Below are 14919 nucleotides of genomic sequence, written 5' to 3'. Positions count from 1 at the left end.
TGTGTACGGACAATGCTCATTGAGGCACCCAATTTGGCATTCTAATCAACACTCATCACAGTTGAACACTATTGAAGTTGCGAACACTTTATTGGCATGTGCGTGCAGTATGGGCAAGACAAGGGCCATAACATGCAGACCAATGCATCATATACTGACAGGCAGCATAGGAACATGTAGAGGTGCAAGACATGGGGTGGCAAAAATGAACACAAATCACCACGGATGGCAACGGTCACAGCCCACCTTGCCTTGCTGGACGAGTCATGTGATGTTTGGCGTACGCTCATTGCACCGTGTCAGGGGACCCATTCACAGCCCATGGGATCTGCATAGTCCTGTACCACCGGACGGTGCAGACTGTCTGCTCTGCTAACAGTGAGTAGGTGAATGAGTCCAATAAGGTCACATGAGGAACTACATTGCCATGTGTGTACACTCCCTCCAGCAGGGTCTCATATTGCGGGACGTTGCCATGCGCCGCTGTCCACTCACCTTGCACAGGTGTGTGTCAACCCGCAGTGTTGCACGCACATGCGTTCTGAGCCCAGGCGAAATCAGCCATGTCCACTGTAATGGTGGGATATGTGACCATTTCTCCAAGATGCAAAAGGGTGCTGGGACCTGTGCTATGGGTTATACTCAGTTGTGGCTGGAGGAACGTAGTTACTCATCCATGAGAGCAAGCGCAGCTTTATGGGCAATCAGTTCCAAGAGTACGTCGTTGTCAACTTCAATGAATAAGATGGCGAGCCAATCCATTAGCTGGTCTGGACAGATGTGCTCCGTTCACGAAATTTCACCAATCCGCAACACAGCCCAATAGGGGAGCGCTTTGATGTGGTCACTGCACATGAGGAATCATGCAATCTCCCATGCCCAACTGCCAGCACATACACCGAATATCAAGGCATCCCATGAATGGGTATCACAGTTACACTCCTGGTCGTGGGCCAACAGGTGGCACACACACATGTCATAATCCAGTTCAGCTAACGTTCTGTTGGATAGGCAGACATCCATGGGCCACTCGAATATGCATGATCGACAGTGGAACCAGGGCTGGACACAGGTGACGTATGCAAGACAGAAGCTCCGACGGTAATTGATGCGCAACACTGCCAATGGCAGTGCCCCCAAGAGATGCAGCATTCGGTCACGGTACAGTTCCACGTGACAGGGGTTTTGCATGTGGCCAGGTGTTTGGCCATTGCGTTGGTGTCTCTAGTAGAACTGGCACTCTTCTGACCTGCGGCTGTTGTGTGGAAGATATGCACTGCTCAGAGCAATGAGTTGTATGAGTGTGCAAAGTTTGGACGTATGTTTTTTTTTGTACTTAAGTGTCAAGGGCATTCCATGCAGGAGTATCTCGAGCAAGGTCTTCTGTATGTGGGGTGTGGATATGTTGTTCTTTCATTAGCGCTGTGTGGAGTGTGAGAGTCGTCATCTGCTATGGTATCTATTTCAGGGGGTGCCTGCCGCATGCACTGCCAAGGTCATAGGTGCAGAGATCCTTCCGCCTTCTGTATTGGGACGAAGGAGCTGTCATCCCCAATGTTAGTCTGACTACTTCTTGCATTCTGGAAATGTGATGTGGCTTTCGCTTTGCAATTGAGGCTCGGCCTTAGGCTTATGGTGCACCAAGAGCGATACACACACAATGTTAGCATGTATCAGCCAAGACCCCGAGCGGCTTTGCACTCCTTGTACAATCCCTTCGTGCGCGGCCGCCCTAGGTGTGCATGCAACAGTGCGACATTGTCGGTTGAGGTCCGTGTGGCTCTGACACTGCATCAGAGACACACTCATCAGTTGGTTTCCTGTCCAGCCCAGAAAAGAGACATGCACAGGGCCCAGGGATAATTCTCTCTCTTTCTTTCTCTCACTCTCCCTCTCTTCCTTTCACTGTCTCTCTCTTTCCCTCTCTTTCTCTATGTTTCTCTCTCATTTCTCTCTCTCTCCTTCTCCCTCTCTCCCCCTTTCTCTCTCTTCATCTCTCTCCCTCTCTTTCTCTCTCTCTCTCTCTCTCTCCATTTCTTTCTCTCTCTTTTTCTCTCTCTCTCTATCCTTTGATGAGTGCATGACACACCTTCTTATCTTGAATTTTGTCTTGCAGGCTGTGACTCACAGATTGTCCATAGGAGACCCGCCATGACTCTTCCAAATGGTAGTATTGAGTTACATTTGAATTAATTATTATTTTGGGGAATTCAAAGGTGATTGAATGATTCTCCTTTTTCTGTCCAAACATGAATGTTAATTGTTGTTATTGTGCGGCATCAGGCGAATTGTTTGATTCATGGATTTGGAAAGTTAATGTGAACTATCTTTGTCCGGAGGGAGGGCTGGGGTAGGGCCCAGGGAGGGGGGTTGGTTCCTGGGGTTGGTGGCGGTGGGTGTTGTGGCCCTCTTGGGTGTCCGAGCAGCATGATCAGCAGCTCCATGGCATCTGTTGTTCTTCAGGTGTGGCTGTGGGATGGGCTCCCTTTCATGGTGCAGGTTGTCGGCCGACTTAACACCAGGTAAGAGCAGGTGTTAAATTCCTGCTGCTAATGCACTTTATCTCATGTTTTGGAATCTTATCGCCGATCTGGCTGGTCATTGAGAATATTGCGAAGTGGTGTTGTCGCAGCTTTTTGCACTGGAACGCCTACTCTGCATATCATTAGCGTTAGTTGCCGGTGTCATCCGTGGCATTGTTTTTTGCGGCTACTATCGCAGGAAAACTGGTGATATCAGCTGTTAGCACCAGCTTGTGAATGGTGCAATGAATTTATCATCACTTTGGCTGCGATAAAGTGCCGCTAACTCGGTGATAAGATCTTTGAGAATATCCCCCTTTGTTTTTTCACTTAAATATTTAACATACTTTATGTGGTTCTTGCTTCAGCAAGTTTTGTAGCACTTTAATTGCCAAGTGCCCCGTATCAGTGATAACCACATTGTCGGCCCTATAAAGATTAGAGGCTACAGTGCTGGGACGATTCAAATCGAACCCTACAGTTTACAGATAACTCCCTACAGAATGTGCGTTACTAGGATATGTACAATTACATGTTTATATCTACATTCTTACACATGCTTTATCATGTTTACTAAGTTCAATGATTGATACAACATTTAATTACATTTTTAATGCTGAAATTATGTGAATGATGCATCAGGAATATGAATCCAGGAAGGCATCCTCAGCCTCCCATCCTTCTGAGGTAGGTACATTGAATAACATTAAATTGTGTTACAGTAACGTCTGAAAATCCCAGTACTTAGAAACAGCAGAAGCGATTTGAAATATTAAATAATATAACACAGGAACAAAAATTCCTTTTACCATATGTCAGAAAGCAACATTTCCTTTGTTGTGTTTACATTTAAAACGAGCTGCCAGTTCTGTAAAGTCGAACACCACCCGGAAATAAAACAAACCAAAAGGAAGACTTCTGTGCTAAATTCAAAATACGTTTATTTACCATTTTTGGGGCTCGCAAACTCTTATAACGTATTGCTAGTCGTATAAAATGGCACGCTTAGAAAGGGAGTACAGCAATTGAAAAAGCAAACGGTGTTAGTAAACGGTAGAGCTTGGAGCTGTAAACAGCCTTGTTATGAACGACAGAGCAGAAAGACTTCAACTTCGCAGTTTGACCAGTCCCAGGCCAGCTGACAGTGCTGCTAGTTTGAGCGGGAGGGGGCCGGGGCCCGGGTTCTTGTTTAATGCCCTTTCAGCCCAAAGGGCGTCGCGCGTCTGCTGGAGATGCCCTTCCGAAAGCCGGGGCATCAGGGAAAGGTTACAGAATCCGAAGATAGATCTTGGCATAATGAACGATTCAGCCCCAGCCCGCGCATTGTGTAAGAAAGAGCGCCTTATCTCCCATTTTGAGAGACAGCTCAATTGACAGACTGTCTTGCTTTCAATGTTTCCCTCGGTCGGCTTCATTTCCATTCCATCCATGACAGAGGGCCTCTGTTGGAAACATACTGCCCGAGAGAAGGAGATAGAAGTAAATGTCAGACAGGAACGCTCCTCTTGTGCCAACTATACGGCCACAAGGCATTAGCACAACAAGGCCCTGAATGCCACTTCCTTCGCAAAGTGCCCTCTTATCTTACTACAAGATACAAAAATCAGAAAACAGAGAGCCGCGTCACATTTTTAGACAAATTTACAGTACTTCGCCCTGAAGAAAAGATAATTGTTCAGATTGTGAAGCGCCTAGATGGCTGTGTATAAGACGCATTCGTTTTTACATAATTAATTGTGTAAGCCTGTATGATGAGTATAAATATTAAGGTACCGTTTATCAAAACTGCAATTTTGTTAAAATTCCTGGTCACAAAAATGTTTTCATTGGTTATTTCTGCAGATTAAGGCGAGTCTAGGGCCTTTCTTTCTTTGCTGAAGTTATATCAGAAAGTTAAGGGTATCAAAACAAAGGGAAATAATAAAGGACCCCATGGGCTCTAGGCAATGCATTTGAAATGATGCCTGAGTGGGGATTCAAATTATGCAGCTAGTCTACTACTGCACAGCACAATGTGAGGTGCTTCTTTGTAACGTTTCACCCATTTGAGCTAAACACAAGGGGTAAAATTCATTATTATGCAGAAAATTCCACAGGTGCATAATCACATCATTTTAGAGGTCTGGGATATAAACTTAGGAACCAAGAAGGTGGCCAATGTCAATTGCCAATCATTGTATGCTCACTCGTGACATGGCAGTGGTTCTACTCATACCTGCTTCTTTCACGAAACTCAAAGAACACATTGTTATTGGGTTAGGACATAGCAATTTTCCTTCACGCCATGCAAGGTACAGTAATGACTATTGCGCATTATAAAATCAGTACATACACTACAACATAAGAATCACTATGAATCAAATTCCACATATTTCTATTTCCTGTTTACAACCCCTTTAAAGGGGCTGGCCAGACTGTGTGTCCCACCCAACATAGCATAGCAAAGATAGTCATTGAAACATAATGTAACTCATACCACCTGGTACCAGCAGAGGCACCATGCAACATTTTAACCACACCCCCAAATACCCTCTGGGGTATCTGAGGCAGGGTTGGAAGTCTTAGACTACCAGAAGGACACCCCCCTGCAAACTAGACTCATCAGCTAATGAGCCTCTCCTGAAGAGAGGGACGATCAGACGGTCTAGCGCCCTACAGGATCACATTGGAATTTTTGGAAGGTTTTGGCCCTTCTATAGGGCGGGGGGCTATATGTTCCTTTGTGACTTACTTTTCAATGCATCTTAGGGGACAAAGAGGGTGCCTCCTGGTCTGCATACCTCCTCTCATACTTTCTGTGGCCCTCTTTCCAACCTATGACCACATCTGTTCACTGCCCTGGCCACCAGGCCTAAGGGAGAATTAGTGTGCAGTGCTGAGGAGGCCATGAACCTGCCCAAGTCATAAATATTAGTCTGACCCTTACATTTCATGGTGGAGTGATGAATGACACCCTTCCACTATTTTTAATGTATTGGATTTAGTGTTTTTTAAAGAGGTGCATCATGAACTGCTGCAGAGTTGGAGCTTTCCTATTGGATACTGGGATGTTATTTCAGATCGGGGGTGATTAGATGAAAAAGACCTGCTGTTTTGTTTTTCATCTTTACACTTCTTAGTCAACCGTCTAATGCGTCCTGTCTGAGTGTGTGCCGAGAAAAAGATGGGGAGCTTCTCTGCAAGAGATGTGGGGATGCTGGTCTGGATTGCTTTGTAAATGATGCAACTGGTTTTGAAGATGGTGCAGGCTGGCAAGGGGATCCAATGATGTTACTACGGATGCGTTTGATGTGATCATGCTTATTCAAGCCCTGAATTAGATATGCTGCAGTGTGTAAGATGCCCTTATGGGGGTGCCACTGTGGTGTCTTAGAGACAATGGAGTAGGGTGTTACCGTAATCTAGGTGCATGAGTAAAAGAACTTAAACAGAAGGTCAGCAGTCTGTTTATGGACCAATATGTATCAATTCATTTGAAAAAAGAGAGCTATAAAAAGACCATCTTTGTGTTTTGTTGCCAATGTGTTTCTTAAGGTGGATTTGGTGTCCTGGGGAAACCAATTGACTTGGTAGAAAATGAAGAGCTAGGTCTGTATGATGTGCAGGCAGTGTTTGAGTTGCTGGATGTCTAAAAGTCCAAAGTAGAGAAAATGTTTTGGTGAAGTTGTGTATCATCAGCATTTCTGTGATCGTGATGTTATTATCTCTGAGGAGAGCCCTAAGAGGCTCCATGTAGACGTTGAAGATGACAGTGCACTGTATAGAATCCTGGGGGACTCTGCAGATGATAGAGATCTTTTGGGACATAGAAGTGTCCAATAAAGAATGCTGAAGTGATTGGGAAATTGCTTGAGGCAATACAGCTGCCTAAAGAGTTAGCAGTTGTAAAGTGTGCTGCTCATGGACAAGGAGATGATTTTGTTACTCTTGGTAATAGATTTGCCAATGACATAGCACAATATTGTGCCAAAAACAATCATTCGATTAATAGGGCACGAGAGAGGGAAATGTCTTTTTGTTCTGTGATGTTTACTAATGTTCTAGAAACGTGGGATGAAGTGAAACAGTTGCAGGATGAGGCAGGAGATGAAGAAATGAGAGATTGGATCAAGGCAGGTTGTGCCCCAAGAGAAACAGATCATGTTTGGATTTACAGAGATGGTAGACCAGTCATGCCTAACTCAATGTTATCGACAATGGCGAGAATGTATCATGGCCAGGGACATTTGGGTAGGGATGCGATGATCAGGTCTTTTAAGCAGACTTGGTACAATGCAAAATTCAGGTTGATTGCAGAGAGCATCTGTCAGAGATGTTTGATTTGTCAGCAGTTCAATACTGGGAAAAAGACAGTGGTGAGTCTAGGAACGATAGGCAGAGAAGGAGGTCCTTTCACAAGAATGCAAATAGATTTCATTGAAATGCCCCAAGTGAACAAATTGAGGTATGTTCTAGTGGTAGTCTGTTTGTTCTCAAGATGGGTGGAGGCCTATCCGACTAGGAGAAATGATGGAATAACAGTTGCAAAGTTACTGTTAAGGGAGTTGATTCCTAGGTACGGGTTCCCAGTGACCATTGAGACTGATAGAGGTGGACACTTCTATAATGAGCTCATGGGTTTAATTTGTGAAGCATTGAGCATACAGCAGAAGCTACATTGTGCCTACAGACCAGAGGCTTCTGGTGTTGTGGAGCAGATGAATGGCACAATAAAGAACCGAATTGGTAAGATGTGTTTAGCCACTGGAATGAAATGGCCTGATGTCTTGCCTCTAGTGCTGATGACCATTAGGTCTACTCCAGATAGAACCACAGGTTTGAGTCCGCACGAGATTTTAATGGGACGTGCCATGAGACATGCATTTGTGCCTGTCAACCAGTTGATGACAATAACTGATGACATGATTTTGGATTACTGTAAAGGCCTGGCTGACGCAGTTCATTCTGTGTTTCACCAGGTTGGAGGAGACGCTACCACACTTGAGAAGAAGCAAGCCCATGATCTGAGTCCAGGGGATGGGTGAGGATTAAGGTACACAGGAGAATAAATTGCTTGGTTCCAAGGTGGAGAAGGCCAAGACAAGTCATTCTCACTACGACAACTGCAGTAAAGTGTGCTGGTGTGAAAAACTGGGTGCATGCGAGTCATACTCTGAGAGTTCCAAATCCAAAGGATGGGACTGGTAAGGAGTATTTTGAAGAGTCAGATTCCAGTGATGATGCAGAAACTGAACCAGTGAGAAGGGGGAGAAATCTTGAAAGAGGTGAAGGTGAAAAAGAGTTGAATGATTCTTTCCCCTTTCCAAGAGAGGCTTCAAGAGAAACATTGAGAGTTTCAGAGGAGAGATCAGATTCTGTAAGAGTGCCTGAAGTTCCAACAAGCAGTAGAAGAGAAAAGAGCAATTCCACAGAAACTACACCTGAATCAGATGGAGAGGTTGAAAATCCACTTGAGATTACACCTGTGGAAACAGGGTCAGTAGAAGATAGAGAGGGACAGATTGCGGAAGACCCCCGAGGAGGTGTAGGGAACACTTCTGATAAGCTAGGTGAAGGGACAAGTAGACAGCAAGAAGATTGCGTGTCGGGGACCCGAGGAGGGACAGAATTAGGGAAGTCTCAATCGGTGGTGGAAAAGACTGTGGAGCGAAAGAAAATGTTTGAAGAACGAGAGGCAAATGAGACAGAATCAGATGAGAGTGAAAATGAGAAATCAGAGGGTCGAGTTCTGAGAAAGAGAACTTGGATCGGAGAAAGAAATAATAAAGAAGTGAGACCAAAAAGGGTTGTAAGAGGAGATCTTTGGCCCAACAGAATAAAGAGACTGAGGTATAGACTGACACGAGCAAGTTCATCGAAAGCTGAACAAGTGAACGAGGTGTCTAGCCAGAATCAAGCAAAGGGTGAAAAACAAAAGGTTTCAAAAGAACCAGAGGAGATCAAGAGAATCAGAAAACCTAACCAGAAGTATAGGTCACCGGAATGGACGTATGTGGCACTGTCTGAAGGTGAAGAGGCAGAGAGTCAAGGAAATCCAGAGGGGACCGTACGAAAAGTGGTTGAGGAGAAAACTGTTGGAATTCTAAAAGTTATCCTGACTGACATTGGAGAAGAGTCGGATGCACTGGATGTTGTTGATTATCTAATACAATTTGATGTTGCTGAAGAAGGAGTGAAAAGTGATGTTAATCCAAATTGAGTGAACTAAAGGAGTCACTTGGAAAAGAGTGAAAAGAGAAAATCTGAAATTAGCTGTGTGAAATAATCTAGAGTTCTAAAAACTCAGTAGTGGAGTAGAAGAGGCTAAGTCAAAAGACACTGCCAAAGTAGTAAAATGGCTAACACAGAGAATAATCAAAGTAGATGTGCCTTTTTGAAAAGATGGTGTAAAATGTGCTGCTGCTGTACTGGATTATTAATGCTATTATGGGGAGTCTTAGCTTTATTAGTTACTTTTAGAGTTACAATAGACGCTTTAGGAATACATACTGAAAATGTGACCAATGTAGAGAAGAGTTCACAAAAAGTAGTTCCAACTAGAGTTAGTAACACTTATGTGCAGAAGGATAGGTCAATTAATGATTTTTCTAGTAATGTTTTTTCAAAGTTGTTGTATGAATACGTAAAGACAATGGAAGATAGGGATTGCTACGTATGTATGCAATTACCTGCATCCGTTTCAGAGGGTGTTACTTATCACCATTTACCAGCTACGTATGGGATTTCCTGTAGTGTGCTGAGTAGTGTTTTTTATTTGTTAGGGAAAATAGATTATGAGATGTCTAATAAAGATAACATTTTTGGGCAATTGCCTATGGATAAAAAGCTGAATCCGGCTAAAGAAGCTAACATTTTTGGTGAGATTTTTATTGAGAAAGAAGAATTAACTTTAGATTACATTTTTAGAAACAATTTAACTTGCAGTCTGAAAGAAGAGGAGAAAGCTTTCCTAAATATGGTAGAGGAAAGGAGAAAGAGCATGCATGAGAAGGCAGGGAAATATAAAATGAGTGAGACAATTTGGGACATTGAAATGGGAAAGGAGTTGAGAAATGGAGCTAGTCCAACTTTGGCTTTAGATGCACCACAGAAGGGTAAGCTATGCATTACCAGGAAGAAATCCCAATATGATACATATTTTGTTGAAACTAGTGAGTGTCATGATACTTATTTTATTGCAACAGGATGGGGTTTTAAAGGTGGTGAAGATCCAGTTTTCCCAGGAGTGTATTATGTTTGTGGGAACAAGGCTTATTACAAGTTGCCTGACCATTGGTATGGCACATGTTATGTGGGTCTGGTCTTTCCAAAGATTTTTCATATAGATAGGATAGAAGATGTAGAACACATTAATTTACTAACACGTTTTAAGAGAGAAACTTGGTCAGAGATAGTGGGTGACATTTTTGGTGCTTTAATTCCAGCAGTGGGAATTTCTTTGAATGCTTATGGGATTCGGAAACTGTCAACAGTGGTGGATCGTTTATCGACAAGTACCGCTGGAGGGTTTCTCTTGGTGAATACGGAAATGATTGCCGTACGAGCCATGTCTATGCAAAATCGACTTGCCCTTCATATTCTTTTGGCCAAAGAGGGTGGGGTTTGTGGAATGCTGAAAGTTCAACATTGTTGCACTTATATTCCTGACAAAAGCAGAGACCTAAAGGTCTACATTAAAAATATTACTGATTTACATGAAGAATTAGTACCACTTGAAGCTGAAAGTGTCTGGACTAAAATAGCTAATAAGATAGTTGCTGTTAAGAGTTTTATTGCTAAAATAGGTAGTACCATTATTGGTAAAATTTTGTTTCCTTTGACATGCATAATTGTTGCTTTATTGATACTAAGATTGGGGTGTTTGTGTTGTAAAAACAGGGGAGGGAAAAAGAGAATAATTAGAAGTAATGCTGAAAAGAAACAAAAGAGGTCAGGGAGAGACCCACAAGAAGTAGAATTAGAAGAGTTGAGGGAGAGTGTGTACTTGGAGTCAAGAAGGGATGATGTGAGAGAATCTGGTGTTTAATGTTGTGTCATAAAGACATTTTCAATTTCTCCTAAAAATTGGGACTACATTTTTCTTTTTTGGGTGGTTTTTGTGGTGATAAGATATCACCAAAGGGGGGATTGCTGGAGCAGAGTTTTCTGTTGAAAATTTATCGAGTTTTAAGCTCCAGTTTCGTCTATATGTTAAGATTTTAAAACACTAATTAGTAACAATTAAATTATAGTTTGTTTTGTCTGGACTAACCAATATCACTAACGGGAGAAACTACACGTGGGATGCATTTATGTTGCTTAATAATGTGCGGTTTATTCACAAATGCTATTTGTTTTGTGTTTTGTGCGTTTAAAATAACGTGTACTAATGCTTTATTGTGTTGCAGAGGGCTAGATAAGTACATACACATAAGGGTATTAGAGGGGTTTAACACTGTACAATTATTATGATGTGGTAACGTTGTTTTTGTCTCTTTTAATTAAGATGGTCCAGTTTGGCCTAGATAAAGATGGCTGCCTTTTACAGCCTGCGCTCGAGTGATCGAATTTTGATGAGAGACCTTGCTGAACATGGTCGAGAGTCACCTGACCACAGCCTTTGCCTGGTTTAAAAGTTTTCCGTGAGGACAGCAGCTCTGGGAACGGGTCCAATTGCCCTTGGACAAGGATAAAGTCACAATGAACAATGACAATGCTGCGGTGGCTCTGCTAAAGATATCAAGGAAGAGCGTCTTCGAAAGAAACATTTGCAAACTCGAGTTTCCTTCTTCCGTCTTTTTATTTTTGTGATTTTTCCTGAGCGGAGGTTTTCTAAATGTAACCGAGTGACATCCTTTCCTGCTCGCTCTGCTCAGTGGCTCAACGGATATTCAACATTTGTTTGTAACTTCTTATTTGTTATTTTTCTTATAAATATGCTAGACTAGAGAGGGTCTGTGTTCTTTGCTGTCTTTTGCTGGTCCTTTGCTGTCCCTTTGCTGTTCCATTGCGCTCGTTGCATTCATGGTGGTTCATCGCGTTTTGGACTTCTTCCTGAACCTATGCTGAGGACGGCAGCTCGAGAGACTTTACCGAGAGACCTGTCCTGACCCTTTTAGCTAGAATAGGTAACTATGAGAATAACTGAGAATAACTTTTTTACTAATTAATTTAGATAAACGAGCATTTGTTTGAATTCCAGTGTCGGGTGTTCCTTCCTTGTCATTTATTGAGTTTCAAATGTATTTCTTATGTTTAAAATCATGACTCAGGACAATGTCATTAAGGTCGCATTGACCTCATTCTAGATGCAGATTGGTTTAGGTTTCTCTCCTATATTCAGTGTGGATAGAGTAATAGTGTGAATTTAGTGTGATGGGCCCTAGCGTATGATGTGTGTGTGAGCGTGTGACTGTAGGTTTACTCTGTCCGTGGAAGCAGGGAGAATTTATATGCGCCGATCTGCAGCACTGGCACGCAAAAGGCAAGCCTGTCTGCGCCTGTCCGCGCCTGTCCGAGTCCAGAACGCGACCAGCACCAGCCATGCTGCTCGATCTCTCTCAGGTATATCTATGTCATCAGACTTTTTAAAAGCGTCTAACATGGGCGGGAAATTTGATTGCTGTCACGCTGTAAAACCAAAGGCCCCCTAAAGCGACTTAAATGCAGACCTTAATTTAAGTTTTCTGATATTAGATCTACAATACCTAGTAATACATTATCGGACAGAGTTTAAGGGGGGCTCGTTAATGCACGCTCTCCCTGCAAACATGCTCAAGACATCAAAGAGATGAGCATTGACTTACAACTTGATTTCTTTTTCACCACTAAATCATGGCTCAACGAATGGTGTAACCCTGACATTGTACTAGTACTCCCTCCTAAATACACCATCTGTAGACAAGATAGAAAGGAAACAGGAGGGGGGGATTGGCCATTATCTTTTATGACCTCCCCTCCTTGAAAGGGATGGAAAGCCTGGGTTTTTGTTTTAAACTCAATGGCTTTTCCTCCTTCGTAGGAGGTCTGATTTATTATCCTCCTGGCCCTAGTGTTGAATTCCTGGAAACTCTAGGAGACACATTAGGCCACCTTAAGCTCTGCTGTTCTAATTTTACATTCCTAAGAGACTTTAATCTCCATTTAGAATGCCGAAAAGAACCAGCAGTTGATGACTTTCTTGAAATCTTGGAAACTCTTGGAATTCACCAGTTAATCTCAGCCCCTACACATCAGGCTGGACACACCCTTGACAGAGTTTGTTTCAACTTTACCCCATTAATGGTTAGCACTCCAGTTACTCAAATAAGGTTAGATCAAATGTTAATTCCCTTTAATATTAGCACCTCATGCACAACTTACCCTCTTAACCAAATACCAATTTCATTACCAAGTCGCTAATGGGCCAAGATGATAGCGAACCCAGTTGCCTTACCTAGCAAGTGCGTCCATACCTACCATATCAGGGAATACTCTAGAGGATACACAACACTTCAATACTTGGATTACATCGATATGAGCTAGCTCCTATAGGACAATCAACAATTAAACACAAATCCAAAGTTTCAACCCCCTGATACACGCCTACATTAGTGGAGTTGCACCTCCAGTGCAAACAACTGGAACGGAGGCGGAGAAGAGCCTACTCCACAGAAGAACTAAACCTCTTCAAAATAAGTAGAACAAATATGATCTGCAAATTAAGCTAGCAAAAAAAGAGTATTTCTCAAAAAAATATTAGATGCTCAACATGATCAGAAAGCGATTTTGTCAATCGTAAAGTCCTTCACCAACCCCCTAAAAAAAACATATTTTTTATTAACAACAAGCCATGTTGCAGAGCTGCATCTGCTGGTCTAGACTGTCCAATGAATTATGCAGTCTCTACTTTGGTGATGCGGTCCTTTTTCAGTGGTCCCATTAAAGCCTTCTTTTCCTCCACAGTCTGGAAATGACCATGACCAAAGTGGGAGGTGGTGCCAATAAACTTGAGATCAATCTTCTCCAAGGCACGCTAGCTGCTCTGCACCAGAAGGGACCTGATAGCAAAGTCCTTCAGCATAAGAAAGTCATTTTTCACCTCTCCATAGTGCACAAAGCAACCCAGGGGGTTAATGCTCTTGTCCGACAGGTCGTAGTTCATAGATGCGTTGTTTTTCATCACCTTGCCGTCCTTGGTGTAAAAGCCTTGAAAAATCTTGTAGATCTTCTTGTTGATTTCTGTGCAATGATGGTAGCCTTTCTGACCCACATGGGCCACAGAGAAAGCCACGCGGGCTGGACGCCAGGCTCCAATACATGCCACCTTTTGCAGAACTCTGAGTCTTTCAGGGCAGCTTCTTGGTGAGCAATCTGCTAGTCACACCTTTGTACCCATGGCCCTTGGTGACTCCGATGACCTCAATCATCTCATCCTGTCTGAAGACGCGACACACAGCCACCTGCTACTCCAGCTGCTTGCATGCCCAGTCCGCCTTCTCAGGTACTGTTACCCCGTTCACCTGGATTTCCATGAAGTGAGATTTCTTCTGGTGCAGAGGGAGCACGCGCATCTGGGTGTGTGCAAGCACCCGGATGACCTGGCAGTACTTCTTCATGCAAGTGAAGTCCTTCTCAAGCTGCTATTTGCCCTTCTCGTCCTGCCACTTCTTGCAGTACTTAGTATACGCCTTCTTCTTGGACTTGTACCAGTTCTTGTAGAAGCACCTCTTGCATTTATCACTGATGTGTTCAGCAAAGACAGTCTTCAGGGTACGCAGGCCTCGGGGGGTCTGGACGTATCCAACAATTCCAACTATGACCACGGGTGGTGTCTGCACCACAGTAACCACTTCCACCACCTCCTTCTTGGTCACCTTTGAGCCTGGTCAGCCCACCTCACGTACAATGTGGGTCATGCCAGCCTTGTAGCTCAGGAAAGCAGTCAGGTGGATGTGCTTGCTGGGGTCATCTGTGGGAAAGCTCTTCCCCTTGCCACGGTGGCGCCTGCAGTGCTTGCGGGACAGGAATCCCAGGGACCTGTGTTTGTCAGTGGAATATTTTCAATGAGACATATTGAAACTCGGGCCTCCTGCGTGAAACAGAAGTTGCCTTACCTGGCAGGTGCGTCCATACCCACCCTATCAGGAAATACTCTAGAGGATACCTGACACTTCAATACATGGATTACATTGATCAACAATGAGCTAGCTCCTATAGGACTATCTACAATTAAACACAAATCCAAAATTTCACCCCCCCTGGTATACGCCTACATTAGCTGAGCTCCACCTCCAGTGCAAGCAACTGGAACGGAGGTGGAGAAGAGTCCACACCGCAGAAGAACTAAACCTCTTCAAAATAAGTCTACAAATTAAGCTAGCAAAAAAAGTGTATTTCTCCCCAAAAATATTAGATGCTCAACATGATCAGAAAATTA

General features: G+C 43.4%; 1 pseudogene; it reads right to left on the bottom strand.

Moving 5' to 3' along the window:
- Nucleotides 1-13374: 13374 nt before the first annotated feature.
- On the bottom strand, nucleotides 13375-14554 carry LOC146805361 (large ribosomal subunit protein uL3 pseudogene; annotated as a pseudogene).
- Nucleotides 14555-14919: the final 365 nt, after the last annotated feature.

This window comes from Triturus cristatus, chromosome 8 (assembly GCF_964204655.1).
Source record: "Triturus cristatus chromosome 8, aTriCri1.1, whole genome shotgun sequence".
In the NCBI taxonomy this organism is placed as follows: Eukaryota; Metazoa; Chordata; class Amphibia; order Caudata; family Salamandridae; genus Triturus; species Triturus cristatus.
This window is presented reverse-complemented; position numbering and strand designations above follow the sequence as displayed.